Source organism: Lolium perenne, chromosome 3 (genome assembly GCF_019359855.2).
Source record: "Lolium perenne isolate Kyuss_39 chromosome 3, Kyuss_2.0, whole genome shotgun sequence".
NCBI classification, from domain to species: Eukaryota; Viridiplantae; Streptophyta; class Magnoliopsida; order Poales; family Poaceae; genus Lolium; species Lolium perenne.
Window position 1 is genome coordinate 297,824,704 of NC_067246.2, and position 6,967 is coordinate 297,831,670.

Genomic DNA, 6,967 nt, shown 5'->3' on the forward strand with positions numbered 1-6,967 from the left:
TAATAGACATATTATCATCTTCAGGCATTTCCAACACAACAAAATCAGTTAATATCAAGGAGTTATTAGTAACTTGAACAGGAACATCCTCACATATACCAACAGGAATAGCAGTAGATTTATCAGCCATTTGCAAAGATATATCAGTTGGTATCAACTTATCTAAATAAAGTCTCTTATAAAGAGAGAAAGGCATAACACTAACACCCGCTCCCAAATCACATAGAGCAGTTCTAACATAATTATTCTTAATAGAACAAGGAATAGTCGGTATACCTGGGTCGCCAAGCTTCTTTGGAACCTTACCATTGAAAGAATAATTAGCAAGCATAGTGGAAATCTCCTCATTAGGAAATTTCCTTTTGTTAGAGACAATATCTTTCATATACTTTGAATAAGGAGGCAATTTAATAGCATCAGTCAAAGGGATTTGCAGGAATAAAGGTTTCATCCAATCGCAAAATTTATTATAGTGTTCTTCTTCCTTTGATTTTAGTTTCTTAGCAGGAAAAGGCATTTGCTTTGAACCCAAGGTTCTCTTTCATTACCATGTTTCTTAGCAATAAACTCTTCTTTAGTATACTTTTTATTTTTAGCATGCTTTTCAGGTTCATCTTCAACCTCTTCTTTATCAGAAGCATCATTCTTATCGTTATCTTTATCATGTTCATTACCACTTTCAGTTTCAGCATCAGAAATAGAAATACTATTAGGATCATTAACAGGCTCAGAGGATTCTACAACAGTGTTATGTTTCTTTTTCTTTTTCTTAGATGGAGCACTAGTTTCAGTTCGTTGAGAATCTTGTTCAACTCTTTTGGGATGCCCTTCAGGATATAGAGGATCCTGGGTAGAAACACCGCCTCTAGTCGTTACTTCATAAGCGTGTTTTTCTTTAGAATTATTTTTTAACAAGTCATTTTGCACTTTAGTGAGTTGATCAATTTGAGTTTGAACAATTTGAAAATGTTTAACAAGCATCTTAACATCATTGGAGGTTCTCTCCACAATACCATGCAATTCACCAATAGCTCGAGAATTTTCCATTAAATGATTCTCTACTCTCATATTGAAATTATTTTGCTTAACAATATAATTATCAAACTCATCTAAGCATTGAGCAGGAGGTTTTGAATATGGAATATCTTCTCTAGGAAAGCGTTCAAGAGAGTGTACCTCAATCATGGATGAAGGGGGAGTGATCTTACATGAATCTTCTATGGGAGGTAAATTCTTCACGTCTTCGGATTTAATACCTTTCTCTTTAAGAGATTTCTTGGCTTCCCCCATATCTTCATCATTTAATTTAATCATACCCCTCTTCTTCAATATTGGTGTCGGGGTTGGTTCAGGTGTAGACCAATCATCATGATTCCGGCCTATTCTCGCCAATAATTCTTCAAATATCGTGCCCTGAGTTCTTTTCCTGAAAACACAACCAGCACAACTATCCAGGTATGCCCTAGACTCAATGGTTAGTCCACTATAAAATATATCAAGTAAATCATGCTTTTCCAAATCATGGTCAGGCCGAGCTCTAATAAGAGAGCAAAATCTAGCCCAAGCCTCAGGCAATTTCTCTCCATCTTCCTGATCAAAATTATAAATTCTCTGCAAAGCAATATGTTGAGCACTAGCAGGAAAGTATTTCCGGAAGAAAACATCAAGCAATTCTTTTGGACTATTAATAGAATCAGGTGGCAAACTATTATACCAAGTTTTAGCATCATCCTTTAATGAGAAAGGGAAAATTTTAGCAACGAAATAAGTACGCTTCTTAACATCATCAGAAAACAAGCTACTCAGAGTGGATAGCTCAATCATGTGTTCTACAGCACTTTCTTTTTCAGAACCACAAAAAGGTGTTTTCTCAACAATAGATATATGAGATAAATCAAGAGAAAAATCATAATCCTTATCCTTAATGTTTATAGGAGATGTGGCAAATTTAGGATCAGGAGACAGTTTATATCTAACAGTATGTTGTGCAAGAAGCTTTTTAATTTTACTTGCATCAGTAGTAGCATTGCATTTATCAATGAAATCATCATCAAGTTCCACATAATCCTCATCAAGATCATCACTAGAGTATTCAACAGACTCAGGTGAATTAACAGGTGTAACAGCATTTTCATTAGGAGTTTCAGTATTTTCAATTTGTCTAGACCTAGCAATTGTAGCATCTAGAAAAGATCCCAATGAACCATCATTATCAAGCACAGCAGAAGCATCATCAAAATTATGAGAGGAATTTTCAGATCTAGCAGAAGTACCAGCATGTGAAGCATGTGGTGGTGAAACAAGTTTATCTATCACAGATGGTGAATCAAGAGCAGCAGAGGTACTCAGAGTTGTACCTTTTCTTGTAGTGGATGGTAATATGGCGACTTTAGTATCGTGAGGTTTACCCATGATGGAGAATTTGCAGCGAACAATATCAATCCAAGTGAACTTCCAAATAAAGCTATGCTCCCCGGCAACGGCGCCAGAAAATAGTCTTGATAACCCACAAGTATAGGGGATCGCAACAGTCTTCGCGGGAAGTAAAACCCAATTTATTGATTCGACACAAGGGGAGACAAAGAATACTTGAAAGCCTTAACAGCGGAGTTGTCAATTCAGCTGCACCTGGAAATAGACTTGCTCGCTAGAGTTTATCAGTAGTAACAGTTTTATAGCAGTAGCAGTAGTGAAATAACAGCAGCAGAGTAACAAAAACAGCAGTAGTGATTATAGTAAACAGCAGGATTAAAATACTGTAGGCACAGGGATGGATGAACGGGCTTTGCATGGATGAGAGAAACTCATGTAACAATCAAAGCAGGGCATTTGCAGATAATAATAAAACGGTATCCAAGTACTAATCAATCAATAGGCATGTGTTCCATATATAGTCGTACGTGCTCGCAATGAGAAACTTGCACAACATCTTTTGTCCTACCAGCCGGTGGCAGCCGGGCCTCTAGGGAATCTACTGGAAATTAAGGCACTCCTTTTAATAGAGCACCGGAGCAAAGCATTAACACTCCGTGAACACATGTGATCCTCATATCACTGCCATCCCCTTCGGTTGTTCCAATTTCTATCACTTTGGGGCCTCGGGTTCCGGACAACAATACGTGTATACAACTTGCAGGTAAGATCATAAAGCAATGAATATCATAATGAATTGATAACATGTTCAGATCTGAGATCATGGCACTCGGGCCCTAGTGACAAGCATTAAGCATAACAAGTTGCAACAATATCATAAAAGTACCAATTACGGACACTAGGCACTATGCCCTAACAATCTTATGCTATTACATGACCAATCTCATCCAATCCCTACCATCCCCTTCAGCCTACAGCGGGGGAATTACTCACACATGGATGGGGGAAACATGGATGGTTGATGGAGAGGCGTCGGTGGTGATGATGACGATGATCTCCTCCAATTCCCCGTCCCGGCGGAGTGCCAAAACGGAGTTTCTGGTCCCGAGACGGAGTTTCGCGATGGTGGCGGCGTACTGGATGTCTTCTGGCGATTTCGTCTAACCCCCGTGCGTTTTTAGGTCGAAGGCGTTAAGTAGTCCGAAGGAGGGCGTCGGAGGCCAGCCGAGGGGGCCACACGCTAGGGCCGCGTGATGCTTGTAGTTGACACGTCCGTTGGGAACTCCAAGAGGAAGGTGTGATGCGCACAGTAGCAAGTTTCCCTCAGTAAGAAACCAAGGTTTAATCGAACCAGTAGGAGTCAAGAAGCACGTTGAAGGTTGATGGTGGCGGAATGTAGTGCGGCGCAACACCAAGGATTAACCGTATTGTGTGGAAGATGATTGTTTGCGAAGAACAGTAAAGAACAAGTATTGCAGTAGATTGTATTTCAGATGTAAAGAATAGACCGGGGTCCACAGTTCACTAGCGGTGTCTCTCCCATAAGATAAAAAGCATGTTGGGTGAACGAATTACAGTTGGGCAATTGACAAATAAAGAAGGCATAATAATGCACATACATATATGATGATGAGTACTATGAGATTTAATCAGGGCATTACGACAAAGTACATAGACCGCCATCCAGCATGCATCTATGCCTAAAAAGTCCACTTTCAGGTTATCATCCGAACCCCTTCCGGTATTAAGTTGCAAGCAACCGACAATTGCATTAAGTATGGTGCGTAATGTAATCAACACAAATATCCTTAGACAAAGTATCGATGTTTTATCCCTAGTGGCAACAGCACATCCACAACCTTAAACTTTCATCCTCGTCCTGCATTTAATGGAGGCATGAACCCACTATCGAGCATAAATACTCCCTCTTGGAGTCACAAGTATCAACTTGGCCAGAGCCTCTACTAGAAACGGAGAGCATGCAAGAACATAAACAACTCATATATGATAGATTGATAATCAACTTGACATAGTATTCAATATCCATCAGATCCCAACAAACACAACATGTAGGATTACAAAGAAACGATCTTGATCATGATAGGCAGCTCACAAGATCGAGCATGGTAGCACAATTAGGAGAAGACGACCATCTAGCTACTGCTATGGACCCATGATCCAGGGGTGAACTACTCACACATCAATCCGGAGGCGATCATGGCGATGAAGAGTCCTCCGGGAGATGATTCCCCTCTCCGGCAGGGTGCCGGAGGCGATCTCCTGAATCCCCCGAGATGGGATTGGCGGCGGCTGCGTCTCTGGAAGGTTTTCCGTATCGTGGCTCTCGGTACTGGGGGTTTCGCGACGAAGGCTTTAAGTAGGCGGAAGGGCAGGTCAAGAGGCGCCACGGGGGCCCCACACAACAGGGCCGCGCGGGCCCCTTGCTGGCCGCGCCGCCATGTTGTGGCGGCGCCTCGTGGCCCCACTTCGTCTCTCCCTCGGACTTCTGGAAGCTTGGTGCAAAATAGGACCCTGGGCGTTGATTTCGTCCAATTCCGAGAATATTTCCTTACTAGGATTTCTGAAACCAAAAACAGCAGAAAACAGCAACTGGCTCTTCGGCATCTCGTCAATAGGTTAGTGCCAGAAAATGCATAAATATGAAATATAATGTATATAAAACATGTGAGTATCATCATAAAAGTAGCATGGAACATAAGAAATTATAGATACGTTTGGGACGTATCAAGCATCCCCAAGCTTAGTTCCTACTCGCCCTCGAGTAGGTAAACGATAACAAAGATAATTTCTGAAGTGACATGCTATCATAATCTTGATCATACTATTGTAAAGCACATGAGATGAATGCAGCGATTCGAAGCAATGATGAAGATAATGAGTAAACAAATGAATCATATAGCAAAGACTTTTCATGAATAATACTTTTAAGACAAGAATCAATAAGACTTGCATAACAGTTAACTCATAAGCAATAAATTCTTAGTAGAAAGCTTTGAAACAACACAAAGGAAGATATAAGTTTCAGCGGTTGCTTTCAACTTCAACATGTATATCTCATGGATAATTGTCAACACAAAGTAATATAACAAGTGCAATAGGTAAACATGTAAGAATCAATGCACACAGTTGATACAAGTGTTTGCTTCTAAGATAGAGAGAATAGGCAAACTGACTCAACAATAAAGTAGAAGAAAGGCCCTTCGCAGAGGGAAGCATGGATTACTATATTTGTGCTAGAGCTTTCATTTTGAAAACAAGAAACAATTTTGTCAACGGTAGTAATAAATCATATGAGTTATGTATAAGATATCTTATAAGTTGCAAGCCTCATGCATAGTATACTAATAGTGCCCGCACCTTGTCCTAATTAGCTTGGATTAACACGGATTATCATTGCATAACATATGTTTCAACCAAGTGTCACAAAGGGGTACCTCTATGCCGCCTGTACAAGGGTCTAAGGAGAAGGTTCGCATTGGATTTCTCGCTTTTGATCATTCTCAACTTAGACACCCATACCGGGACAACATAGACAACAGATAATGGACTCCTCTTTTAATGCTTAAGCATTCAACAACAGGTAATATTCTCATAAGAGATTGAGGTTTTATATTCACACTGAAACTTCCACCATGATTCATGGCTTTAGTTAGCGGCCCAATGTTCTTCTCTAACAATATGCATACTCAAACCATTTGATCATGAAAATCTCCCTTACTTCAGACAAGACGAATATGCATAGCAACTCACATGATATTCAACAAAGGTAAAAGTTGATGGCGTCCCCAGAAAACATGGTTACCGCTCAACAAGCAACTTACTAAGAAATAAGACACATAGGTACATATTCTTCACCACGATAGTTTTTAAGCTATTTTGTCCCATGAGCTATATATTGTAAAGGCAAAGAATGGAATTTTAAAGGTAGCACTCAAGTAATGTACTTTGGAATGGCGGAGAAATACCATGTGGTAGGTAGGTATGGTGGACACAAATGGCATAGTTTTGGCTCAAGGATTTGGATGCACGAGAAGAACTCCTCTCAATACAAGGCTAGGCTAGCAAGGTTGTTTGAAGCAAACTCAAGTATGAAATGGTGCAGCAAGACTCACATATAAACATATTGTAAGCATTATAAGACTTTACATCGTCTCCTTGTTGTTCAAACACCTTAACCAGAAAATATCTAGACTTAGAGAGAACAAGCATGCAAACCAAATTTTAACATGCTCTATGTAGTTATTCATTAATGGGTACAAGGTACATGATGCAAGAGTTTAAACAAGATCTATATGAGCACAACAATTGCCAAGTATCACATTATTCAAGACATTATACCATTTACCACATGCGGCATTTTCCGTTTCCAACCATATATCAATGAATGAGGTAGTTCAATTTTCGCAATGAACATTAAAGATAAAGCTAAGAACACATGTGTTCATACGAAACAGCGGAGCGTAATATCTCCAATATAAAGAATGCTAGGATCCGACTTTATTCAAACAAAACAAAAACTAAAGCAAACAGACGCTCCAAGCAAAGCACATAAGATGTGACTGAATAAAAATAT